Genomic DNA, 27,601 nt, shown 5'->3' on the forward strand with positions numbered 1-27,601 from the left:
CTCTGCCCTCCCTGTCCCAGCAGTCTGCCCGCTTCTCACCCAGAAGCCCTCTGTAGGCATCAGGCCTTCAGCCTCCCCCTTGCTGCCATGTGACTCGCCACTCCTTCCTTTGCTTCCTGCCTTCCAAAAATGTGCTGACATACTTCATCTGCTGCCATGTCCTCCCTTATTTGCATAAACCTTGCGGATTTGTAACTCTTTTTACTCTTTTATGGTTGTTTGTAGTAGGGCTTTGGGAGGGAGCAGATGGAGATTCATGAGAGGCTCTTTTGTCACATTTAGCCAGAAGTTCTTTAGAGTCCATTTTCACTCTGAAGTACTTGAGGGGAACAATTTCCAGGCCATGTTCTGAAATGACTCCTGCTGTCAATCAACACACTTTTTATTACGTTTTGGGCTAGGTGTTTCTTTGTGGGAAATGGAGCAAAGTCCAAACACACACATTGTTTAATCATATTAGTAAAACACTTCTGACCTTTTGAACGAGATCCAAATGGGTTTCTCTGCTTTTGTCTAGGAATGGGGACAGAAAAGCATGAGAGGCACTTTGAAACATGGTCCCGGCCCCAGTGCTTACCAGACCTGCTCTGTCTTTTGGGCTTGAATAAAAGCAGGGAGAATGCTGAAATACCATCTTCTTTGAATTAATCATGAGCCCCACCTCTCCTGCTATCTTGTGTTTACACATTACTGCTATTGTGTTGTATCTGCTGGCGGATCTCCTTTCATCTGCAGCCACACAAACCCTCTTCATTTAAAGCTGCACACATGGCTCTTGAACTAAGAGGGCATTTTAGCAATAATTCCTCATTCCTCTTATTGAAGGGCTCAAAGTCTTAGGGAAGGATCACTGCTATTTCAATTGACATCTAAAGTCCAGACAAGCTAAGGAGAGAGAGCAGGGCCAGGAGGCTGTCACAGGGAAACGTGGCTCTGTGGGTGGGGCAAGGGGTTAGCAGGATGAGTAGATCAGGATGGAGAGGGCCTTGAATGCCACACTAAGGACTTTGCACTGGCCTACAGGCAGTGGGGAGCCACCAAGGAATCTTGAGCAGGACAGTGACCTGAGATAAACTGTGCTTTAAGAAAGTTAAGCTGATAGCTGTGGGTGGGAGGGTTTGGAACAGGGAGAGGCTGGAGTCTAGGTGGCCAGTTAGACAAAGTGGCTCTTAATCCTGGCTGCATAGACCACTGGGAGAGCTTTTTAAAAATCCAGACCCTGGCCTCCACCCTGCTAGATTGTTTCAGGTTTCTGGGGAGGGGACCAAGAATCTGTGTTCTAATACATTCATCAGGTGCAGCAGTGAGCTAGAAGGCTAATTTTTAAAAATTTTATTTATTTAATTTATTTATTTTTGGCTGTGTTGGGTCTTCGTTGCTGCATGCGGGCTTTTTCTAGTTGCAGCGAGCGGGGGCTACTCTCCGTTGCAGTGCACGGGCTTCTCATTGCGGTGGCTTCTCTAGTTGTGGAGCACGGGCTCCAGGCTTGCGGGCTTTGTAGTTGCGGCACGCGGGCTCAGTAGTTGTGGCTCACGGGCTCTAGAGCACAGGCTCAGTAGTTGTGGCGCATGGGCCTTAGTTGCTCCGCGGCATGTGGGATCTTCCCAGACCAGGGATCGAACCCGTGTCCCCTGCATTGGCAGGCGGATTCTCAACCACAGCGCCACCAGGGAAGCCCTAGAAGGCTATTGAGACATGCCAGTAAAGGGCTCCAGACCTCAAACACAGGGCTGTGGCTCTGGGAGGCAAAGGAGGACACAGATTGGAGGCAGGCTGCCTTCAGGGTGGGAAGTGGGGGGAGGGCAAAGGGGAGAGAGGGAGTCCCACCTGACCCCTGCCTGTTTCAGGACCTGAGGGGAGGGAGGCATGAGGAAGACCATCAAGTTGGGCCTGGAGAGCCAAATGGAGGCTGGGCCCCTCCTGCAGAAGAACCTAGAAGAAGATCAGATGTAGGAGAAGATAGCAACAGGGGACATTTAGGATGCCAAAGGGGCCTGGGACTTGGGGGAAGATGACTGCAAGCATCTGGCTTCCACTTGGAGGGGAGTATGTGAAGCTGGGAAAAGGAGACAACGATTCAGATCCCTCCAGCTGCACACGCACACGGACACATGCATGGCTACATATGGACACGGACGTGGACACACAAACAGTCTTCTTCGGCAGGAGGCAGAAAGTGTGGTGGTTCAGAGATTGGGCTCTGGAATCCAGCAGCCCTGTCCCTGTGACTCTGGGAGCCTCAGCCTCCTCACTGACAGAAGCCAGTGACGCTAGCAGTTAACTCAATACGGTTGTTGTGATGACTTGATGAGATGCTGTATGCCAAGGCTGGGCACAGAGCCTGGCACGCAGGGAACACTCCATAATGGTAGCTCTGAGTAATACTAAAAAAAATGTGATCTGACTTCTGAAGCCAAGGAGCCATAAAGTATTTCATTCAGTGTATCTCACTTCTGAAGCCAGAGAGTCATAAAGTATTTCATTCAGTGTTAGGAGACAAGTCCACGGGAAGGCATGAAACCTCTCATTTGTTGCTATCCACTCCGGGTGGCTTTCTCTGGGTGTGTCTTGATGAGTCCTTTGCCTTTTATTTCTAGGACTCCTGGAGAAATGACAGTCCCTTGCTGTTGCGTTTAATTGGAGAGGATCTCAGAGACCCGAGATTATAATTATGACACGTTAAATGCCGAGCTCTTCGAAAGTCTGCCGTTGCCCTCACTGTCACCCTGAACAGCTCTGAGAACCCAAACCCTGCAGCCCCCAGAGTGTGCCTTGGGTCTCTCAGCCAGGCCTCACCTGGGAAATCTGAGTGATGGTGACGTGCAGGCAGCAGGAAGACACACAGTAAACCTAAGAGCCTGTGATGAGCTCAGGAGAGGTGAGTTGATGATATGCTATTTATAGCCCCACTAAGAGGCTCTGGCCGCCAGCTCCATGTGAGGCTGGGTGGAAGTGATGCCTTTGTGGAGCTGAGAGCACAGAATGAAACTGGTGATTCATGGGCAGCAGCCACTTGAAATACAAACACTCCCGCGTCCCAGCCCTGCTGGCCTTTCAGACGCTCACTTTGGAAGCATGTAGAACAGAGTTGCTAGCCTACTGTCTCCAATCTGCATGCCTTTGGGCAGGATGTGAGGACAGGCAGGTTCTGCCTCACAAGGGACCTAAGAAGGGCAGCAGTGCTCCTCAGAGAACCCCAAGACCCTGAGCCCACCCCTCCCAGGGCCTCAGCCAGAGCCCAGGTCAGGGCTGAGTAAGAGGCAAGCCCTGGGCTCAGGAGGCCTGCAGGTCAGAGAGAAAGGACCATTCCTGCTCCTGCCCTCTGTCTCCAGGGGCAACACTGGCCACACAGCAGCTTCCTGATGACGCTTGTTCTGCTGAACATACAAATACGTACAATGAGGAAATCCTGGTAGTTTTAAAATTTCACCCCCCCCCGCCCCATTCCATAGCCCAGTACCTGTCACCTGAAATAGCTGTTGTTTATTTTCCTTGGTAATATCTTGGCTTCCAGGCCAAAGTGTACTTGGAGGCCCCAACTCAACTCACACTCTGTGAGGAATGTGCTGGGGGTCTCTTAGCTTTGTCAACTAAGACTGGATTGAAAGGGTCGAACCAGGATAATGAGGCATAACTGAGTTCTGGAGCCAGACTGTCTGGGCTCAAATTCCATCTCCACACTTGCCAGCCATGTGGCCACCATCACATTCTTCTCTTAGATCCAGTTTCCTCCCTGGTAAAGTGGCGGCAATAACAGAACTTACCTCAGTGGGTTGCGGGGAAGAGGAAGAGAAGGAATGTATGTGAAGCGGTCAGCGCAGTGCCTGGCACGTGGAAGAACCCAGTAAGTGGGAGCTGCCACTGCTGCGTGCTTGTTCTTGCTGCAGCGTCTCGGCCCTACACTGACACCATAGCCTGTGGCCCTGAGGCTCCTCAGGGAGGTGGTGCCCTGAGCCTCAAGAGAGACCCTCTGTCCCTCACAAGCACAGCCCGCATCAGGCTGCCCAGCATGATGGAGTCCACCCCTGGGCAGCTTGGCCCTTTGCGCTGCCTGCCCCTGCGCTTGCCTAGGAATCAAGTGCCTGTCTTTTGGGTTGGGCCTTGCCTGGGCTTGACCACTCTACTCTTCCACTCCTCTGGGCCTGGGGTGGCCCTTGGGGGCATTAACTATCACTGCCCAGTGGAGGACTTCACCTGAGGGCCCCAGGTATTAACTTGAGGTCTGTAGCCAGCAGGTTGCCCACCAAGGTGGGGCCTGGACGGCAGACAGGTTGGGCCCACCTCACCTACCAGCTGGACATACAGCACAAACTGCTGAATCATGAAGGCCCATGAGGCCTTGGCTGTTTGTACGTTCTCTCATCTCTAGCTGTCAGCCAAAACATAATTGTAGCTGTCACTTTGGCAGCAAGATGCTGTGATGTGTCCTAATACAACTGCCTCTGCTCCATGGCAGTGAGCTTTGGGGAGGTGGGAGGAATCTGCAGCTGCTCCCATGGAGAGAGCCGTTCTGGAAAGTGAGCTGTGCGACGTTCAGCCACGTGCAGCCTCAGGGGTGGTGTGAGCACCAGGGTAAGGCCCTGCATTAGAACAGGCACTGGCACGCCTGCATCTGCATCTGTATAATGCAACTCTGAAATGAGGCATTTTGGGCAGCTACAAGGGCTTGGAAAACAGCCTTTAGACTTACACAGAAGTTGGACTCCAGTGTGCCTGGGCTGAATGAGTGGTTAGACAGTGGGGTACATGGTGTAGGGAGATGGTGCCAGAGGTATACCTAGGGCCAGATTGTGAAGCAAAGGGCTTGAAGGCCAGGCCATGGAGCTTGGACTTGATCCTGCAGGTAATGGGGAGCCACTGAAGGACTTAAGGGAGAGAGTGATGTAGTCATACGACATTGAGTGTCTGGGCTCAAACATCCAAAGTAGTGGCACTAGGCGTAAAGACACCCCCTCCCCACGGCAGTGGTGTGCTGCGTAGGAGAGTGTTCTGGAGTGCATGGGGCAGCAGCCCCAGGATTCAGGGGTGACTGTAACTCTGTGCTTAGTGGGTAAGTGTGGGAAGGGTCAGCTCTAGTCAGGCTAGCTGCAGGTGTTCAGCACGTGAGAGGAGGCTCATGCCTTCCTTCTTCCTTGGTCCTCCTAGGCCAGAGTTCATTAATGAGGCACCTGTGTGCAGATGTGCCCAATGCAAGGGACTGCACACGCTCATGCCAAAGGTCAGGGGAGGCTCCTGGGGCTGAGAAATGGTCCCACTGCCTGTGGGTGTTGCCTCCCTCACCACACACACACTAAGAAAACAGCAGAGACAAATATCCAAGCTTGGGGAAATTCCCTAGAAGGAAGGTTCCATCCTCATGAACTTAAAAAAATGCCAATTCATAGGCTGGTTAACGAACACAGAGAATATGAAGTGTTGGGAGCCATTACTAGTGGGTGAACCACCCATGAGCATGGAAGCCAGAGCATATCTGGACCATCATGTAAGTCAGGAGGAAGACAGGATTCAACTGACAAAAATTGTGTGTACCCTGCTCAGAAGTACACTGTTGTGCAAGCAGTGGTTTGGCAGTCATTCTTCCCTTTCAGCTGCAAGCCAGGGAGGGCGGGATGCCTCTCAGTTGTCAGGAGAGGAAGGGAAGGGGGAAGGAATGTTCCCATTCTGGAATGATCTTCCATCAGTGTTCCCTGAGTTGGGCTGCCAGGAAGGCGGAAGGCAGGGGATGCGACAGGTATTGAACAGTGAGGAAGGTCCCTCACCTGCACAACCCCTGACACAAGGTGTGTGTGGAGGGAGGGTGCCTGGAACCCTTTGGCCTGTGGGTGGAGCCTGAAGCTTATCCTCTTCCCTGAGGACAGGCAGCACATTGTAACCACCACTGGCTGCCCAGGGCTGGCTTGGAGCAATATGCCAAGATGTAGTTTTTCCTATTTGGTTTGCTTTTTCCTTTAAATTTTAACATGTATCAGTTTTTGTTTTTAATATAATATACAATCAGAAAAGTCCAAACAACCATATGTACAGCTTAACAAATAATTATAGTTAATGTTATTATTTTTTTTATAGAGAAAAGTATAAAAAAAGAAAACAGACAGCCCTTAAACCTTTGCCTGGCCAACCTCCACTGAAATTCTTTTAACATAGTTTAAAAATTAAAATAGTACAAAAAGATATAAAATGAAAAGTAAGTGCCTCCTCCCTCCCTCTTCCCCACAGGTGAACACTAACAGTTTCTTGTGTATCCTAAATTTTTTTCTCTGCATCAATAATATTTCTGGAGTATGTGATCACACAAGATTTGTCTGTATTTAACAATAAATTTTAAAAGAGGATATAATCATGTCTGTCCCAAGATATAAAATTAATATGTGTCAAAGATTTAGTTTTAACCCATTAATTAATGAGAGAGCCACTAAAACATTACAACCAATTCAAAGGAGAACTCAAACTATCACACATGATAGTCAGATAAGGAATGCTGAAATCATTTCAGAAATGGATGCAAAATTGGTCAGAATCCACAAGGCAGTAGTCAATTGTCTTCCACTAGACACAATCTGTATAACTGTGAACAGGAATTATTTGCATTACTATCAAGGTTTTACAACTTCACTTCCATGTTTAGAGCTGAGAAATATCTAGTCAAAGACACAAAAGGCAGAAAGAACCTAGGTGGGTAAGTTATTCAGGACAACCACTAAATTTCAACATCTTTCACAGTTTTCCCTACACTTGTAATTGGCTCCCTACCTACATCCCTCCTTGGAATTCGCCTGCCGACAACCCCTGCTGCCCTGTTTGTACCAGTTGATATGCTGTACATGTTCCAGGTGATGGGCCAGGGCTGAAAGCCTAGCCTGGGAGAACCAACAATCACCCAGGCTGAGCCAGCCAAGTGCTCCCAAGGCCCTGACACTCTGCTTCTTTGGTTGCGGGCCCTGGAGTTGTGAGTCAGGCTGACTCAGGACTGGCGGTCATGTTGGGCCTTGTAAAAGATGGTTAAGGGTTTTGTGAAAAAGGGAAGAAATTAGAAATGCAGGGAGAAAGGGCTTGTAGTCCAGCACAAAAGACAAAATGTTTGTCTAATGAGCTTCCAGTTCCTGGGATGACTTCGTGCATTTGGATTCTGTGGGAGTCCTCTTTATGCTGGCGTCAGCTTGGGTAGTGTCTGTTCCAATAATTCCTTACCCAAGGGAGTAGCTGACATGCAAGACGTATTATGACCTAAGGAGCTGGGGTGGTGTCTGAGGCAGTTTCCCACAGAGCCCAGGGTCTGTGTTGGCACCACGGGGCATTATGTCAGCTGCAGAGAGCAGGGGGCAGAGTGGGTCTATGATACAGTAGAAAAGAACAAATACCTGCCTCACTCTGCATCCTTGTACAATCACCTCATCTCCTATGAACAGGTTTTCTTATCTTAAAAATGGGGGACCATGCTCCTTTCTGGCTTCCTCCCTCGTCCCCATGGAGGTCCAGTGGGAGGCATGGGTGTGAGTCTACTGCCCAGGCCAGTCATGTGGTAGGAACTAAGCCCACAGCACTGGCAGGATGGGAGAGCTCAGCCCCTCTGTGCAAAGTGCTTTGGGAGAAGAGGTTTTGTGCAGAATGGCCAGTCATGATTAATTGATGGGAGGCTCTCAGGCAAAGGATCAGATTTCACAGATAAATACACACACACACACACACACACACACACACACACTTTGGCTCTCTTGAGAAGGAAATGTTCATTCAGCATAAGGCAAGCGTATCTAAATCAAGATTTTCCATACCTTCAACGGGTTCCTTTCCACCATCTTCATTCATTCACTGAGCATGTACTGAGCACCTACTGTATGATGAGCACTGTCCCAGACACTGAAATCATGAGACAAAGAGTTAGCTCCTGCCCTTGCAGTGTTGGGAAGCAGACACACAAAAAGAGCTTTACCAAGGAGTGTGATAAGAACAGAGAGAGGAAAACAAAGGGTATTCTAGCAGCGCTCACCCATGACCGCAGTGTGGCATCAAGGACCCTCAGGGCATGGCCAGAGGAAAGTCTAGTGTTGCTGGAGTGCCATGGAAAGTAAGGGGCTGGCTGCAGTGGGGCCAGTCATGTGGGGACTCGGGGGCCTCAGAAGAAAGTCCATACTTCACTCAAGAAACTGAGTGCTGTGGTCAGATTTGTACTGTAGAACTGTCACTCTGGCTGCCCGTGAAGAGTGGTTGGAGGGGAACAGACTAGAGGCATAAAGACCTGTTAGGAGGTGGCTACAGGCATCTGAGCAGGAAGTGATGACCTGAACTGAGTAAAACAAGTGGAAGGAACTGATTGAAGAAATGTTTTGGCCAGGATTTAACCTGAGAAACGAGACAACGATGACCGTCAGATTTTCAGCAAGGACAACCATGTGGTTAGGGTGTCGCCATCACAGGAGAAAGAAACCGCAGGAGGAGAAGCAGGTTTGGGGGAGGGGGATGGGCTGGACAATGGTGAGTTCAGTTTGAGACATGGTGAGTATAAGTACCTATGTACATGCAGGTGGAAGCAGTCTGAGGCAGATGGACACACAGGTCTGAAATCTAGGGAGCAGTTCAGGCTGTGAAGCTGGAGGGAATGTGGGCACAGACAAATTTACATGAGTGTGGTTGGGGAGGAGAGGGCAGGGGAAGAAGTGGAGGGGCATCATGCCCTTCGGCCCTAAAATTCTCACCTGCTGAGAATGAGGGTGGGGAAGGGGCTGAGGGCAAGGAGAGGATGCTTGGAACACCTGTTAGGGGAAATACCAGAGAATCTGACCTAGGCCTAGCAATACAGGGGCCCTGGTGGCTTTGGAGGTCATAAATCTGCATTGGCACTGACCTGTCCTCAGGGTCTTCTCCAGGACATAGAAGGCAGGAAGGTTGGTCGGCCTGTAGTACTTGGGCTGCAGTCTTACAAGACAGTTGTGGCAGAAGGTTCATTTCCTTTTGAGTGTGTAGCAGAGAGAGCTAACTGTTCACCAAAAAAAAAAAGTGTATCCCTTGCCCTGCCATAGAACAGAGTTGAGGCTAGGAAGGGGCTTCCCAGCAGAGGCTACATTTCCCAGCATATACCCCTCCTCTCACATCTGTTACATCTGAGAGGAGTCAAGTGACACGTTCTTGCCAATGGAATGTTGATCAGGGATGACATGTATTTTCCAGCCCCAAATAGTTAAGAAGCAGATGTGCCTTCTCCACCCTTCTTTTTCTCTTCTAGTTTGAGGTCCCCTTGGAAACCACATGTTGGAGATGGCAGAGCCACAAGGTGGAAGGATCCCGGTCCCTAAATCATCACTTGGAGGACACACACCACTGATCAGGAACACCCACGTGAGTTGTTTGTGAACAAGAAATCAACTATATTGTCTGAGCCAATATACATTTGGGGATTTGTTTGTTATAGCATCTAGCATTATCCTAACTAATATAGGGTTTAAGAAAATTGTTGGTTGTTCAGATGACTCTGATGCGGCCAGACTGGAGAATCAATTGAAGCCTCTCGGGACAGAAAGTCTTTGTTAAAGTGCAAGAGCAGGAGTGGAGAGCAGACTGGAAAAATCTAGAAAGCAGGAGGTCAAGGCCTCTGGTAGAATTCAGGAGGCTAAGATTTCAGAGAGGCTATCCTGCAGTGTGGCAAGAGCCAATGGGAAAAGGTAAGGAACATTAAGCAGGTCCGGGAACTGTGATGCTGGGGGTCAGGAATCATGTTGGATGGTTAGTCCACTTGGAAATTGTGGTCTGTGACAAAGCAGGACATGGGGTGGAGAGAAAGTGTCAGAGGGCTGGCCACTGTCTTGCAACCAGGGCAATGGGAAGAAGTGCTTTAGTTAAAAACTAGACTAACCATCAGGACTGCCATCACAAAGCCCTGTCAGCTGCCATGGCTGAATGGATCTGAGCAGGGTGTCTCATCATTGGTGAGGATTTGTTCGTTAGGCCACAGAGATGCACACCTGAAAGCTGGTCCATGAAAGGAACACCTGTAAATGCTGAGGCAGGCTAACTCCATCCAGAAACAGAAACAGCCAGACCCACAGCAAGAGTGCTTTCTTCAGTTGGTAGAGCAGCTTGGCACTCTCCAAATTGCTTATTTACACATCTGTTTGAGCCTCATGGACATCCCATATAAAGACAGTGTCCCTCTGTGCCAGGTAAGGTCACCAAAGTGTTAAATAAATGATAGCACTCAGGAGGGAGTGGAGCCAAGGTCTCCTGATCCTTGGCCAGTGGTCCTCATTATAAAATTCCTTTTACAGACATTTTTAGACATTAACTACCCATCATCTTGGGAAGATTTAGGCCTCAACATGCCCCTGGCAGCAGGAATGACGGGGATGGCCTCCAAAGGCACTTCCAGCTAGCAATTCTTAAAAGAGTTTCTGAATGAGTAGTTCCAAAATAAGACTAGGAATAGGAATGACAGAAAACTCAAAATAATAGTTGTGAAAATAAGAGAAGTTTATGTCTCTTAAAAAAAAGTCTGATGTAAATGTAAGGGTTGCTATGGCCCTCCACAATTTCAGAGGGTCAAGGCTCCTTCTATTTTGTTTTTTTCCTCTATTGTTGTGTAACAAATTACCTCAAAACTCAGTGGCTTATATCAACAATAAGCTTTTCTTACCTCACACTTTCTGTGTGTCAGGAATTCAGGAGTAATTTTGCTAGGTGATTCTGGCTTAAGCTCTCTCATAAGGTTGCAGTCAGGATGTCAGAATGGAGCTGTGGTCACTTGATGGCTTGACTGGCACTGCAACATTGGTTCTGGCTGATGGCAGGAAGCCTCAGTTCCTCACCACCTATAATCCTCCATAGGGTTGCTTGTGTGTGCTTACAACATGGCAGCTGGCTTCCACTAGCCTAGAACAAGTGCAGAAGCTGCAGTGTCCTTTATGAAGTAGTCTCAGAAATCACACTATCATTTCTGCAATATCCTGTTGGTTACACGGGTCAGTCCTGTTGAATACGGGAAAGAATGAAACAAGGACATACCAGTAGTTGAGAATTACTGGAGGCCATCTTGGAAGTTGGGCTACCACATCTGCCATCTTCAGAGAGTGGCTTCATCCTAATATTCTAATATGGCTGCTCTAACTCCAGCTGTCACATCACAGAAGGTACTTTATGGCTGGCATGAAAAAAGGAGAAAGGAAGAAGGGCATGCCTTTCAAGAAGTTGCATACACTATCCTACTTATAGCTTATTGACCAAAACTTAGTCACATAGCTGGAAAGGAGGCTGGGAAATTTTGTATTTATTTTGGATGCCATGTACTCAGCTAGACCAGATATTGGGGGACACTTGGCAGTCTCTGACACATCATCGATGTCCTGTGTATATTTCAAAGGATGGTGTGGGGAGGGGAGCACAGAGGACATCACTATCTTGGGTAACTGACCTGGCTAAGGACTTCTGACCCATCTTGTCTGGGAAACGTGTGTGTGTGTGTGTGTGTGTGTGTGTGTGTGTGTGTGTTGCAGGGACAGGGGAGGAGTGCAGATAAGTGCTTTATCCTGTAATTAGTGAATCTCAGTGTCAAGAGAAAATAGTCCTTAGAAGAACTCAGGAGACAAATGAACATTAAAAATAGACTGAGTCCTAGAAACCCAACCAAGAGTGGTCCCAAGAATTAAGATGATCCAGAAAATGAGAAGATCATCACAGGAGACACTGTGAGAGCAGCCTCATTCTGCACCCAGACCTGCAGGTTTAAATAAATTCTAGGCAGCCCAACTTATGATCCAAATGCAGAAGCCCAGATGGGCAACTCTACCAGCTGTGTTTTTAAAAGATCGTATGATTCCTGATCAATGAACCAGAGACCAAATGCAAAAGTGTTTAGAGCTGAGCTGCAGATTTGCCCAGAGACCTCTTAGAGACCAGAGCCAAGGCTTGAGCAGCCAGCTGGGTGCTGACTCAAGCTGGGGGTGAGCCCGACATTGGAGCCTGGCTAAGCAGAAGATGAGCCATCAGCCAGCCAGAGAATTCTAAGGCTTGAGAAGCCCACAGAAAAGCTGCCCTGGCAGAAGGAGGGCAAGGCTCTGACTTGGCCGAGCGGCTGGTGACAGAGGGCACTGTCATCCTAGAGGAATGCAAAGTCTGGAGCAAGAAGCCTACAGCTGGGGCACCCAAGGGGGCAGCTGGTACTGCCAAGGCCCCTGTGGCAGGGGCTGGCTTTCTCTTCACTGCCAAGGCCTGCCTGGACCTTGGATCCTTATCTTGAGGGTGGAAGAGATGGACTGAGGATTCAGAGGTGCTCGCTTCATGGAGGGTGACTACAGTCTCCTACCTGCCTGGCTAGTCTCACGTGCCCTGCCCATAGCTCAAGCTGGATCACGTCCTGGGTCCTGAGTCCACACCAGGCCATCTCCAGATGGGGTGTCAGGACACCCTGGGTAGGCAGCATGCTCACTCACCCAGGTCACAACCCATGCTTCTTATTGTACATGGGTTGTCAATCATCACCACATTGCTGCTGCACAAGGGTCAACCTCCAGAGCAGTGAGGGATCACCACAGCTCCAGCCTTCCCCACTCTGCCTTGGCCCGAGTGCCAAGGTCACTGAGAATTTGGGGGACCTCTACAGACTGCTACTTTGAGGAACCTTTCAAGAAAGACACCTCCAGGTGTGGCTGACATCAGGCTCCAACCTCAGGTGGGGGTAGGGGGTGTTGGAGGCTAAGGGTGGGCTGGTAGGGGGTAGTTAGGAAGGGTAAAGCATCCCAAAGTGGCCTGGAATTGGCTTGGGAAATCCAGGACTGTGCTTTGTGGCTCTGTTGCAGCAATGCTTAGTGAGCACCTGCTCAATGAGGCAGACACTCGGCTACCCCCTGGGGACACAGAGCAGAGGAAGGCTCATATGACATCACACCAGACCATAAATAAAGCAAAACAGCAGAGGGTGCAATATGCAGTGATAGGTTAAATACAAGACACAGAAACAATGGAGGAGGGGAATGTGCTAGTAGAGTGGTAAAGGGAAGCTTCACTTCACAGAAGAGGTGGTACCTGCAAGAAAGAACAGGAGTTCCTCAGCCACGGTGGGGCCAGGTGAGGAAGGGAATCTAGGCAAAGGGAACAGCAAGCCCCAGAGCTCTTAGCTGTGAGACCACCAGCGGTAGAGGAAGAGATTTTCCTTGCCTGATGTGTACATTAGACTCTGAAATTTCTGGGCCCTTTCAGGGTGCAGTAGCCTTGATCTCTTTCCATTAAACAACTCAGAGGAGTCAGAGAGGGGAGAAGATGCTCCCTCCCTGCTCGTTGGGTTTTCTTTCAACTTTGAGTCCTTGGTAGCTGGTCATAATGGGGGGCGGGGGGGGACCATAATTATGAAGAGGAGAAGGGTTCTTTGATCTTGAAGAACCTACCCAAGGCCCAGTCCATCTCTATGTAGGTCCTCAAGTGACCTTGGATGGCCCCTTAGGCATGACTGTCCCCAGCAGCCTCTGATGGGGCAGGAGGCAGGGCTGGGAGGTGCACTGGGTGGGGCACTCTAGCCTACCCTCCCTGCTGTCAGACCCAGGCCGTTGAGGTGTCTGGGCCTCTCTGGAACCCTTGGGAACCCCCAGCATTGCCAAAGCACCGTCCTGCATCTTGCAGGTGGCCCTACAGTGTAAGAATCGTCATCTGGCTCATGCTGACACATCCTAGTAACTTTTTTGGTGGTGTACAGGCTTGCTTTTCCTCTAGGACCCAGGAAAACGTGATATGCAAATGAATCACCAGGTGACCCAAAATCAAACAGCTGCTCTGGAGTTCTTCTGTGAAGGCAAAAGGAACTGGAGGCCCCAAGAGGTCCACCTCCTTTCTGGGTCAAGGTGGGCAAGTGAGACTGAACCAGAGTTACACTGGGATGTCACCCTGTCTCTGGCTAGAGCTGCCAGTGCCCAGCGAGGCTTTGGGAGGATTTGTGGTGCAGGTGGCGGGTGGGTCATCAGTGCTGAGGTCCTGGCCAGCCCAGCTCATTCATCCAGGAACCCCTTTCCCCTGACTGTTGCTCTTCTCAACTGGGATATGCAAATAGCCTCCTGGCAGGCCTGGCCTTTCTCTCACCTATGCCAGCTCCAGCCCCAAGGCCTAGCTCAGGTCACATCTCTCTGGTTCAAAAACCCCTTAATATAAACTCCTTGGTCTGGCATCCAAGGCCCTACACACTACAGTACTAACTCACCTCTCACCAGTCTTCCATAAACTCCTCCTCCAGCCCAGTGTGTGCCCATCCTTTTTGTCCTCTTCCCCTAAAGCTCTCTCATCTTTGAGCCCTGGATCTTGCCTTTACCGGGTCCAAAGGTCCCCTTGCCGCTGCTGCCCTCCTGACCAGGCCCAGCTCCAGTGCCGTCTCACCTATCAAGTCTTCCTTGTCACCCTCTGCCCTCCGAACCTATGGCCTACAAGATGGAACTTTTTACTAGATTTGTATCGTTTATTATAGGAGTGATACATGCTTGTAAAAACATCCCCACATTATAGAAGCATACACAGTAAAATGACTGTGTCATCCCAACTCTCCTTTCCCTAGAACTCACCCCAGTCAACAGTCAGGCATGCACATGGGTGCCCGTTTTACACAACAGGAGAGGGGGCCCTTGAGAACTTTCCATCACCACTTGACATGGCGGTGGCAGGGTGGTGGTGGGGAGGAGCAGAGTTGGTGGAAGGTTTCAGAGAGTGGTGACTTGTGTTGACTTTGGAAAAAATCACTGGCCTCGAGGTCAGTCTGTGGGACCCCTTGATTTCTTTCAAAGAACAGAGCCCCAGGGAGGCATTTCTAGTTCACAGGAGGATATTCATTCTGTTCACCCAAGAGCTAGACACTCAAGTTCAAAAGGCAGCCAGGCTGCTTGAGAATCCTCTTGGCCTAGCACAACCCCCACTATAAGCCCGGGCTGAGCTGAGCGGAAAGTCAGGCAGCTTTAACGGCACGGTCACTCGGTCAGATGGAGAGACGCAGAGTTTGAACGCTGGCCTGCCTTTCTCCAACCTGGGCCCTTGCCTGGCCCCTGTAGGTCCAATGTTCTGGCTGGTCAGCCTGGAGCCCTCTACCCACCGTGTGCCCTGCTGGCGAAGCAGTGGGTCTCCTTACAGCATGGCTCAGAAGAAGAATCCACCCAAGGGACTACTCACCCTCCTTAGAGTAGGAACTAGTGGCAGAAGCGGGGCTGCGCTGGCATCTCCTTCTCCAGAGGTTCCAGCCCATGTTTCTAGGCAGTTTGAGCAACAGGGGATAGACGTCTTCCCTAAATAACCCGAGGTACCACATCTCTCCCCCACACTCCAATTCAAATAAATATTTAAGGAAGAGAAGGGACTGCGGTACACCAAGGTGGGAACACCTAACCCCAATTTAGAGATGTCAGGGAAGGCTCCAAGGTATTGGCATATAAACTGACACTTAAAAAATAAGCAGGATGTGGCCAGGTGAAGGTGAGGACAGCATTCCACACAGAAGGAACACCACTGGCAAAGGCCTAACAGTGAGAGGGAGCATGACTTTGGAGAAACTGGAAATTCACTGTGGCTGAGCCTAGGGTGTGAGGGGGACATGGAGGGGGTGGGCTTGGAGAGGTCGACTGCTTGGGTGTGCAAACCTCAGGGCTTTGTCCCAGTGGCCAAAGGGAGTCAAGGAAAGGTTTTAAGAAGATAAGTGACATTTCAGACAGATGACTCATAGACCATGAGCTGGAGGTGATAAGTTTGGAGGAAATGAATGCCTTTGGGTGAGCAATAATGGTAGCCTAGACTAGGGCAGGCACAGTGGAAGATGAGAGGAAATAGAATTCAACACAGCATGTGGGGGTGAGGAAGAGGAAGGCGACCCTGGCTTAGGTGTTGAGGACATAGATCACAGATCGACAGTCACATTCAGCAAACAATTATTAACTGGACTGGACTCAGGGTGTAGGGATCTGGAGGTCCCCACACACTTTCATACGTAAAGAATTGAAGGCCAGTGGCCAGTGATAAGCCCCAATCTGGCCATCTAGCCTGGTGACATCAGTGCAGACCTGATTGGGCACCCAAATCTTGATTCGGGCATATCATGTACACACAGAGGCTGCTAGACACCATAATCCTGAAGCAGACACCCCAGGTCCACAGCCGACCACTCTCAGCCAACCCAGTGCTCCCCTGACCTACAAGCCAGATATCCCCAGTCAATCAGCAACACTCAGAAACTTTGTTTTTTGAATACAGAACAGAGATAGTTCATGACCAACCCCATTTCTCCCCCTTCCCCAACCTAGACTCTCTGCTGGAACAGTTTTTTGTTTGGCAGTAAAACTTTTCTACTCAGCACTCAATCTTTGGCCTCTAGTCTTAACTCAAGCCAGAGGCCTCCACCAGCCACAGGGCCTGAAGGGGCTTCAGCAAAGTTGGATACACCTTATATGTTCTTTCCACAATTCTGATATTCTATACTCTGTGGTCCTTCTTTGAGCTCTCCTGGGCACCTGCGGATGCAGTGAGCAGCCCAATAGGGGCTGAGAGTGTTATCTGAGGCCATGAAACATATGGGCATTGGGCTGTGGGGTATGGTGGAAGAATACAGGTAGGAATCCCAAACCCTTGGTTATGGTCTCCAGCTCCCCAGGTGACCTTTCCTCTTTGGGCCTGTCCCTCCAGCCCCCAGGCCTTTGCACATGCTGTTCCCTCTGCCTGGAATACTCTTCCCCTTCCCCTGTGTCTTTTTGACTCGTCCTTCAGGTCTCTGCTTTCTCAGGGAACACGTGACTTTTTTTTTTTTTTAATAAATTTATGTTTTTGTTGTATTTATTTTTGGCTGTGTTGGGTCTTCATTGCTGCGCGGGCTTTCTCTAGTTGCGGTGAGCGGGGGCCACTCTTCGTTGCAGTGCGTGGGCTTCTCATTGCGGTGGCTTCTCTTGTTGTGGAGCACGGGCTCTAGGCACATGGGCTTCAGTAGTTGTGGCACGAGGGCTCAGTAGTTGTGGTTCATGGGCTCTAGAGCACAGGCTCAGTAGTTGTAGCGCACGGGCTTAGTTGCTCTGTGGCATCTCACTGACTTCTTGATCCAGGTCAGATTCTTTAGTTAAATACTCCCATAGACCCATGTTCCATTACTTCTTTCCCTTCATTAGGGGTTTTTGTTTATTTGTTTGTTTGCTACCATCTGCCTCCCCCAGCAGACTTCCATGAGGGAGAGTTTCTGTCCTACTCACTGTTGTATCCCCAGACCCTGGTAAGGGACCTGCCCAGTAGTAGGCACTGAATGAATGCATGAATGAACAGACAGATAGATTTCACTTGGTAAAACAAAAGCTCAATTGGATGAGACCCTTCCCAGCATTGACGTAACCTTCTAGGCCTCTATCGTTTCATCTCTGAAATAGGAAGAATGTTCCCTGCTGGCTGCTTTACTTCTGTATCTAAAATGACTCCAGTTAGCCTGATAAAGTTTGGGATGCTTTAAAAACAACTGGGATAAACGTTCCTATTTGGCTCAAGGACCTTATTTTCTGACCCCTGGTCACATATATATGAACACTGAGAGAGAAATTCAGGCTGTGCCAGGAACCCCTGGGCCCTCTGTCAGAGTTGGAGTTAGACAACCCCTTCCAGAGAAGGATGCGTGGCCAGAAGCCCCAGCCATGCCTCCTAGAGTTAGGGCGGTAAAGGCTCTCCTGTGTTCCCATGGCCTGGCAGGCAGGGTGGATGAGTGTCACAGCTCAGAACTGGGAATGGTGCCCCATCAGGGGCTCAGAGTCTACTCATTTATCCTTCTGTCTGTCTTCAGTGATGGACTGAGTGTAGGAGTTTTTCTGCGGCAGAGCCAGAGGTATGGCTTAGGGCCCAGTGAATCATCTCCCAAGAGTCTAGGCTGCACAAGAAGGCTGCCTGTGTCCACCATTGCTTTCACTGCTGCAGGTGGACCTCACCTGCTGAGGTCCAGATCTGCTTATAAGATGCACCAGGATGAGGACACCATCTTTATAATCTTCACGAAGAGATTATGCCCAGCCATCCTCTCCTTGAGGGCCCAGAACTACACATTCCTATTCCCCACAGTCTTGAGGGAACTTGCTCCTCCTGGAAGGGGTAGCTGGCTGGACTGGAAGGATGACCTGGTCAGGGGTTGGAGTGAGACAGAGTCTCAGCCACATCAAAATTTGCGCTAATATCCCTAAGAGCCAGGATAGGGAGTACCAGGTCCTAATAAATCAATAAGGTTTTTCAAGAGCTGAAAGACCTAAACGAGGAAAAGGAGGAGGCATTTGATTCTGGAGGAGCCTTTTCAGTGGCTTAGGAATGCAATGCCCATTATACAAATGGGTAAACTCCTGCCATGGAGACCTGTCTCTGATGGAGACCTGGGAAGAGCCAAAGCTTTCAGTATTTTAAAGAAGGGTAGCCCCTTGCCCCCACTCTTCAATGTGCTAAGTCTGTGCCTTCTCCTTCTGCTCAGACCACCATTCATCCTTACTGCACTGCTGGTTCCTGGTCACCTTGGGACACCCTAGCTGGCCCAGGCCCTCCTTAAACAAACTCACAAGAGTCAATACAATCACTATCAAAATCCCAACAATGTTTTTTTCAGATATAGAAAAATCCATCTTAAAGTTCATATGGAATCTCAAGGGACCCTGAATAGCCAAAACGATCTTGAAAAAGAACAAACTTGGAGGTCTCGTATCACCTGATTTCAAAACTTACTTCAAAGCTATAGTAATCAAAAGAGTGTGGCACTGGCATAGAGACAGACATATAGACAAATGAAATATAATAGAGAACCAAGAAATAAATCCTCGCATATATAGTCAAATGGTTTTTGACAAGGGTGCCAAGACAATTTAACGAGGAAAGAACAGTCTTTTCAACAAACAGTATTGGGAAAACTGGATATCTACATGCAAAAGAATGAAGTTGGATCTTTACTTTACACCATATACAAATATTAACTCAAAATGGATCAAAGACCTAAACATAAGAGCTAAACTATAAAACTCTTAAAAGAGAACATAAGGGAAAATCTCCATGTCATGTCATTGGATTTGGCAATGATTTCTTGCAAATGACACCAAAAGCACAGGCAACAAAAGGAAAAATAGATAAATTGGGCTTCATCAAAGTTAAAAACTTTTGTGCATCAAAGGACAATACCAATAGAGTGAAAAGGAAACCCATGGAATGGGAGAAATATTTGCAAATCATATAAGGGGTTAATATCCAGAATATATAAAGAACTCCCACAACTCAACAGCAAAAAACAAACGAACACCGAATTTAAAATTGGACAAAGGAATTGAACAGACACTTCTCCAAAGAAGATACACAGATGGCCAGTAAACACATGAAAAGGTGTTCAACATCACTAATTATTAGGAAATTCAAAATTAAAATCACTATGAGATACTAATTCACACCCATTTGGATGACTACTATTAAAAAACAAAAAACTAAACTGAACAGAAAATAACATGTGTTGGTAAGGATGTGGAGAAATTGGAACACTTGTGCATTGCCAGTGAGAATGTAAAATGATGCAGCTGCTGTGGGAAATGATATGGCAGTTTTTCAAAAAATTAAAAAGAATTACCATATGATCCAGCAATTTTACTTCTGGGTATACACTTAAAAGAACTGAAAGTAAGGACTTGAACAGATGTTTTTACACTTGTGTTCATAGCAGTATAATTCATAATAGGCAAAAAGTGGTAATAACTCAACTGTACGTCAGTGGATGAATAGACAAACAAAATGCGGTGTATACATAAAATGGAATATTATTCAGCCTTAAAAAGGAAGGCAGGGGCTTCCCTGGTGGCGCAGTGCTTAAGAATCCGCCTGCCAATGCAGGGGACACGGGTTCGAGCCCTGGTCCGGGAAGATCCCACATGCCGCGATGCAACTGAGCCCATGTGCCACAACTACTGAGCCTGCGCTCTAGAGCCCACATGCCACAACTACTGAAGCCCGTGTGCCTAGAGCCTGTGCTCCACAACAAGAGAAGCCACCACAGTGAGAAGCCTGCGCACTGCAACGAAGAGTAGCCCCTGCTCGTTGCAACTGGAGAAAGCCCGCGTGCAGCAACGAAGACCCAACGCAGCCAAAAATAAATAAATAATAAATAAATTTTTTTTAAAAAAAAAAAGGAAGGCAATTCTCATATATACTACACTATAGATGAACTTTGAAGACATTATGCTAGGTGAAATAAACCAGACACAAAAAGACAAATACTGTACAATTCCACTTGTATGAGCTATCTAGAGTAGAGTCCATAGAGACAGAAAGTAGAATGGTGGTTGTGAGCTAGGGGGAGAAAGGTATGGGGAACTGTTGTTTAATGGGTACAGAGTTTCATTTTGGGATGATGAAAAAGTCCTGGAGATGGATGGTGATGATTGCTGTACAACAATGTGGATTTACTTAATGCCACTAAACTATACGCTTAAAAATAGTTAAAGTGGTAAATTTTATGTTATGTATATTTTACCACAATAAAAAAAGAAAAAGTTGAATGGGAGTAGGCACCTGAATCTGTAAGTGTCCTCTTCTGAGAGCTTACTCATGACCCTAGGAGATAGTGGGAGGGATGGGGGCAAAGGAAGGGGGCTGTCTGTTCCCCACCTCTACCACCAACCTCCCTTTATTTCTACCTCTCTAACTTGTGGTCATTTCACATGTCTTGTTCTATGTGTGTGGTCTAGATTGTGACTGTCATTCTCAAGTAGGTAGACTCAAGAATAAAGAAATATGACAGCAAGAGGTGACAGGTGTTGGGGGGATAGATTCAGGTTCAGCAGGGATTCTCAGAGCCTTGGAGGGGGTTGGCAGATTGAAAAGTCTTCCTAGTCTTAAAAGATGAGTAAGTGACAGTTAAGAGGCCAGAGAGATGGAAGAGTCATAGTCAAGCTAGGGGCACACAGAATGAGGCCACTGTAGCTGAGTTCTGTGGTCAAGGTAGCAGGAGATGGGGCTGGAGTCAGATTGGGCAGGACATTTACCCAAGGGGATCACAGCGCCCTGGAGGGTTTGTAGTAGGAGTGAGACCCATTTGACTTACATTTTGAGATGCTCACTCTGGCTGTTGGGTGAAGAATGGACAGCAGGGGGCATGGGTAGGAGCAGGCAGACAGTGAGAGGCTGCTGCAGGCATCCAGAAGAGAGGTGGCGGTGGCGTGGCCTGGGTGGTGGTAGTGGAGGTGGAGGGCTATGGACAGATTCTTGAGGTGTTGGGAGGGAGAGATGCCAAGGCCTGTGGCTAGATTGGACATGGGGCTGAGGGGCTCGCTGCCCAGGGGTCTTGGGTGGATAGGTGACTGGTAATACCATTTACTGAGATCTAACCAGTGGCGGGACAGGTTGAAGGGACAAGTCTGGCACCTGGTTGCTGAGAGATGAGTGGTCAGTTCACCTTTGCTGGTTACACATCACAGCTCTTATATTCAGAAAGTTCTTCAAGTCTAACCCTGACCTTCCAGCTGCAATTGGAGCTCCAGCCATTCCAGGTTGCCCTTGGTGAGTCTGCTCGGTGCTGAGAGGTGGTGGGACTGAGGCATGGGCTAGCGGCCAAGGGCTTGGGTGGCAGGTGTGCCTTTTGCATGACCGCTATTAAGCATATCAACCTGTGGTGCCTGTCAGACTCAGACCCAGGGAGCCCACGCCAAGGTTCGTGGGCTGGAGGACCCGGTACAGGAGCCTCCTGCCCCAAGCACTTCAGGTCCATACATGCCCCTCATCCTGCCTCTGGAGCCCTCTCTCAGATCAGAAGCATCCCCCAGGGCCCTCAAGAAGGGCTCTTCTTCATGATTCCTTCAGAGGTAGAAGGTGGAGAGCAAAACCTCTGATCTTGATGCCAGACACAAACTCCAAGAAATTACTCACCAGAGGGCAAAGCTTCAGAACCGCCGGAAAAGGGCCCTGTCCCACAGTCTGATCAAAATAGCTGGTCAGCAGGGGCTGTGGCACAGGGGGCTTTCAAGGTTGGGGCCAAGGCCCTGACCGGGCACAGCTCCTTCCAGAGCTGGGCTGCCCTACACCTCATCTTACCAAACTACAACTGCGACCAGGGAGCCATAGGCAGAAACCCCCTTGGATCTGCCCCCCTAGCTGACCAGTTGGGACCCTCAAAGCCCCCAGACCTACCCAAGACTGACTTGCCATGTGTTTGGGGTCCCATCAGTGGCTTCCTCATCCCTGATCCCTATCGTGCCCTTCTGGAAAGTGTCGATCAGTGCCGCAGCGGCCCCCATCCTGGAAGCCTGCTCCCTGACACACTCAGGGAAGGGTCCCAGTATTGGCCTCTCATGAGCTTCCCATTCCCAGGAGCTGGGATCAGATGACCAGCCTACTCAGGTTTCCTTCTCCTGTCCACCCACCCACCGCTTAGCTCTCCTGAGCCTGGCTCACAGCCATGTCTGGTGTTAAGGCCTGCCAAAGGGTAAAGGGACGAGCACTGGGGAGGGAAGAGGTGACCGGGGTTCCAGCTGGCTGGGACAGAGCCAGGGAGTTGTCCCAGCAGAGATGACATTTTGGGAGTCATTAAATCTGAAGGAACAGAGTGGATTCACCAGGGTGGTAGCTCCCCCTCTCCTGAGCACAAGCTTGTGTGGTGTAGCCTGGAGAGGCAGGCCTCTAGGGGAGGAGCCCTTTGGCAGGGCGCTCTTTCCCCATGATGCCTCCTGTTCTGTGCTTTCGCAGCTTGAGTGGTGAGGACGCCTTCCTCATGGGAGCAGGGTCTCTAGGATGCTCAGCCCCAGGCCTGGTTCTGCCCTGAAGCCACACAGAAACGCCTGCCCCCGATCCTCCTCCCCACAATCCTGTGAGCTCCCTCAAACCACCCACTCCTGGCTGCGCTCCTAGATTTGCTCCAGAGAGCTGGATGGGGTAGGAGGGGCCTCACTAAGTGTCCAGGGTCCGCTTCAGGCAGGGGCTGGGCCTGGCCGTGTGCAGAAGTGTTGTGGGGTGAGGCCGGCCTGGGACCCACGAGAGGCACCAAGAGAGGGGCTGATGGCTAGAGGGGTGGGCCATCAGGGGAGACTCAGCCAGTGTGCTCTCCCAGCAGCCACCTCTGACGGCTCCAAGGGCTGCCCTAAATCCTACTGTCACCTTCATCTCCATTCTCAGCCACCGCCAAGAGCCCTGGTCTCTCAAGGGTGAGCCAGTAGGTGAGCTAGCGAAGTCGGGACCGCCCCCTCCCTTCCCACCACCCTTCTGCCTCAGGTTCTGGGTGTGGGACAGAAGTGCCCATCCCTGCTTGCCATCCTACTCTGTGTGGTAAACAATGTAACCCACATGCCAGGCCGCTTCTGCCCATGAGATTGTGTCCTGTGGCTCTCCTGGGGGCATTAGTGCTCCCCCTACTTCCATGTCCAGACCCTGGCCAGGGTGTGCCCTCCATGCCTAGGGAGCCCCTCAGAGCTTTTCAGGGGTCAGGCCATTTGTCTCTCTGTTCCTGGTAATGCCCTGGGAGAGGAAACCCAAATTCCCTGAGGATAGAAGGTCAGGCAGTCAGGGAGAGATGGAGAAGGGCACATTACCGAGAGGAGTGAGTGGAAAGGTGCAGACCCTCTTCCCCTTGCCCCTTGTTCACCACCCTTCTCTGGCCAGGTGATTCTCCCACTTGCCACCACAGCAATCTCTGGGAGGAAAGAGGCTGAAATCTCTAGGGTCTCTGGATATTTGGAAAGATGGGGTCAGGGATAGGAGGACTGCTAGAAGAAACCTCCAGAGAACAACCATGACCTAGGATGGAGTCCCCATGGGCCTGTCAGCTTGCTCTGAAACTGGATGGAGGGCAGCTTCCATAGGGGCCTGAGGAACCCCCGCCCTCCCAAAGGATCCTGATCTTTGCTAGGTCCTGTAGGGTCAGGCTAGTAACCCTGATACAGCCTCCCACGCTGTTAGATGAGCCCTCAGGGAGTCAAACATCTGGGCTTCAGTGTCACTTTGGCTACTTGCCAGAGCTTCGTGAGCTTCTGCCCCTCTCTGAGAGCCTCAGTTTCTGCATCTTTAAAATCGATATTATCATTCCAAGGGCTCAAAAGAAGTTGGCTTTGTTCCTAAATATCTCCTTTCTCTGCCAGTCATTCATTCCAAAAGCCCGCTCTCCTTATTAGCGAGTTCTGGTTAAGCATTGCTCTAGTCAGATACTCTTGAAAGGTGGTTGGGGGCACAGTGAGTTTCTCATCTTTTGGGGAGGATGCATTTTTCTGGTGCCATTGGGCCTTCCAGCCCCCTTCCCCAGTGCTGGCCATGCCCCCATAAATTGAGACCTCTATCTAGGCAGCACCCTTGCCAGCACCCTGTGCTATGCCCAGATGATTCCAATCCAACGGACTGTAGCCTGGGCAAAGATGTCAACACAACATTCCTTTGCTAATGGGAGCCTAAGCTGTCATTGGCCCAAGCAGGACTCTGACACTCAGCCATGCCACCCTCTATTTCAACTGACACCTGTTGGCTGAGTCCTTATTTTGCGCCAGGCACTTTGATAGGCTAGGAGGCAGGGAGTGGGCAGAGAGGAAGGTTAGCCATTCCATTGCCCCGACCGGTCCCCAGAGACCAGTGGTATCCTCATACACATGGCATTGAGGTTCCATGCTAGCAAAATCCTCAAGGTGGGGACTTTCCCCTGAGAGCCAGTCAAGGAGGGCAGGGAGGGTTCAGCCAGGTCTCCAGACTCCCTCACACCCTTAATGAGGTGGCAGTGCCATCAGATGTCTGGTCCAGCAGGCTGAACAGAGAGAGCAGTCCTCTCACATTTAAGAGAAAATAGGATGTTTTAGGATAGGGTTTACTATCAGGCTCAAAAGCAGGGAGCTGGCAATAAATCAAGAACTGAAAAGCTATGTCAGTGCTTCAAACTAAATTTCCAAGCCCGGGAAACAATTGCACATTAAAATCCATTGGAGGAAAAAAAAAATCTATTAAGATTTCAGGAGAAATGCTTTGCTATAAATTAGATTTTTCTGCCAACCAGGATAATTCAATAATTTCCCCTTGACATTCTTGAGATTGCTCTTTGTAGGGAATTATGATGCTTTGAAGTTGGGAGCGATTTGTTTCCAAGAAAAGATGAAGAGTTGACTGGGAGTGGAGGTGAGAGGGCAAGGAGGGGACTCTTCTACTAAAGGGGAAGGGGGCCCCCTTTGGGGGCTCTGTGCCACTGGACAGAGATTTTCCAGGATGGCCAGGAGGACTGCAGGGCAGCGCTTTGACCAGGGGATGCCCCAGGCCAGACTTGACTCTGATAGGAGAGTGTGTGTATATGTGTGCGGGGGTGTTTGGGGAAGATCTTGGGGTCCTCCAATATCATCTTATAGTTAGGGCAGCCTCAAGTCTTACAGCTTTCCTAAATAACTGTCTAAAACCTTCCTCAACCCTTATGGAACCAGAGCTGCTTTCAGGTGCCCAAGGTCACTTCTTAGTTCTGCGTGCAGGGTAGGCGGAGGTGGCTGCCTGCCTCCCAGTCTTCCTTTCTTCCTTTGCTGTGCAAGATTCAGCACCAGCCAGGACCCCTCCCTCACATCTTATTTATCTCCTGTAATTTGGGGCTTTGATCCTAGCCCCTATCAACCCTGGTCTCTCTGTACAAGGTCCAACACAGCCATGATGCCAGACTGTCTCTGGCTGAACAAAGCCACTCTGACTGGACAGGACAGCTGGCAGAGGAGGGTGCCAGGCAAGGGGAGGGATCTTGGAGGACTCGGCACAATCAGACAGGCCACTGGGTACCAGCCTCCAAGACAGCTGTGGGAAGGGGCAAGGGACCCAAGTCAGAACTTGGGTAGGACAGGGCTACAAAGTCAGCCAGCCTGGCTGTGAATTCTGGCTCCTCCACTGGCAAGTGTCTTAACCTCTCTAAGCCTTGATATTGCTATCTGTAAAATGAGATAATACTAGTACCTACCTTATAGGTAGAACTAAATGTGACAATGTGTGTGAAGCCCCTAGCACCATGCCTGGCACGCAGAGGTGATACACAGTAGTATCTTTAGGACAGCTCTTCCCACTGCAGGAAACCCATCCCCTGCAGCCCCTGCTCAGGCCCCCTTCTCTCTCCCTTCTCTCCCACCAAAACTTGCCTGTCCTTGCGGACTTACCTCCTCAAACAGAACCACGAAGAATGATGTTTGCCTGTAGAGCTGGGCTGCCCGCTGAGAGCCATCACACAGTTGTGCTTGGGAAGACTTTACCCATGGTGGTCACTCATTGTTGCTACCAACTACCCTCACAGGAAGGTTGGTTGATGTTAAAATTCTCTCATTTTGCAGAGGACCTGGGAGGTAAAGTGACCCTGTTCAAGGTCACATATCTGGGAGAAGAGGTTGGAGCTGGGACTAGGGCCCAGGTCAGACCAGCTCAACCAGAGGCAGTCATTCATCTTAAAATACATCCTTCTTTCCATCCTTCCTTCCTTCCTTCCTTTCCTCCTTCCTTTCTCCCATGAATCAGAGCCTCCCAGAGCCCACACAATGGCCACTGGGACAGAGTGGCAAACTGAGGCAGGGATGCATGGGCGTCATCTTCTTTCCAATATTCTCCGAGTCTCCAGAAGGAAGATCATGGAGCGCAGCAGAAAGAGGTCAAAGGGGAAGGAAGTGGGAGAGTCTGGGAAAGTTTCCATTTAAGCAGCTGTCAGAACAAGCCATTCACTTGGACACTGCCTGACTCATAGAATAGAGAAATTCGGGGCTTTAAAGGTCATCTCCTCCCACCCTCTTTTTGAATCATTTCTTCCACAGGTGCTCCGCCACCCTAGATAACAGGGAGCTCACTACCTTCCAGGGCAGCCCCAGGGTGCTCTTTGCTTCTCCACCCCTTCTGGGGCTCAGACTTGGCTTTCTGTGGCACAGTCCTGGCCCTGACCCCACACAGGCAGGGGCCAGCCAGCAGCTTCTCACTTGGCAAGGTCCCAGGTTTGGGGAGCTAATCTGTGAGCAAGGCAGGGGCTTTCTGGAGACTGCGACTCTCCAGAGGACAGAGCTGGGTGCTGTCAGGGCAGTGTTCCCCGGGGATAGCCCTGTTCCTAGGAGTTTCCCCTCAAAGTGGAGGTCAAAGGGAAACTTAGGGCTGGGAAACTTTGCCGCCACCTGAAACCAGGCTGGGAGTTCAGCAGACACGTAATCAAGACCACTGCAATTGCCTCAAAATGATTAATATTTGAACTGAGTTAGCCCCAGACCAGGGGATGTCCAGGTTTCTGGTTTTGCCTAGGGAGGCACCCCCCAGGGGACCTGCTAGCACCTGGAGGGGCAGGACATGGGAGACATGGGAGCTGGGAAGGGGCAAGAGGTGTCTGGGGGTTTGGAAACTGTGGCCCTTACCATTCAGTAGCTGTGTGACCTTGAGCAAGTCGCTCGGCGTCTCTGAACCTCAGATTCCATGTCTCTTAATGGAGGTAATAGTGGCGCCTGCTTCAGAGCCCTGATGGAGGTAACAAGACACGATGCCGGCAAAGTGCCTAACACTTAGTGAGCGCTCTGAAAGTGCCAGCCTTTGTTACTATTTGCAGCAGATGGGGAAACCCGTGGGAAATCCGGACGCCTCTGGGAAGCTGGGGGTGGTGGGCCGGAACTTCCCGGAGCCCTGGGGCTGGGCGGGGCGTCCCGGGTTGGGCCCCGCCTCCTGTGTCCCGTTC

General features: G+C 50.0%; 1 long non-coding RNA gene across 2 annotated transcripts; it reads right to left on the bottom strand.

Moving 5' to 3' along the window:
• Positions 1 to 1,860: 1,860 nt before the first annotated feature.
• Positions 1,861 to 27,432, bottom strand: LOC133089957 (uncharacterized). 2 transcript variants are annotated; one of them, XR_009700768.1, is made up of 4 exons: positions 27,288 to 27,432; positions 10,625 to 10,956; positions 7,773 to 7,857; positions 1,861 to 1,932 (listed from the first exon to the last, which is right to left on the bottom strand). It is a non-coding gene; the product is annotated as an uncharacterized LOC133089957 (long non-coding RNA). The 2 variants fall into 2 exon arrangements; XR_009700769.1 differs by lacking the exons at positions 1,861 to 1,932; positions 7,773 to 7,857 and adding an exon at positions 8,816 to 8,946.
• Positions 27,433 to 27,601: the final 169 nt, after the last annotated feature.

Source organism: Eubalaena glacialis, chromosome 4 (assembly GCF_028564815.1).
Source record: "Eubalaena glacialis isolate mEubGla1 chromosome 4, mEubGla1.1.hap2.+ XY, whole genome shotgun sequence".
NCBI lineage: Eukaryota > Metazoa > Chordata > Mammalia > Artiodactyla > Balaenidae > Eubalaena > Eubalaena glacialis.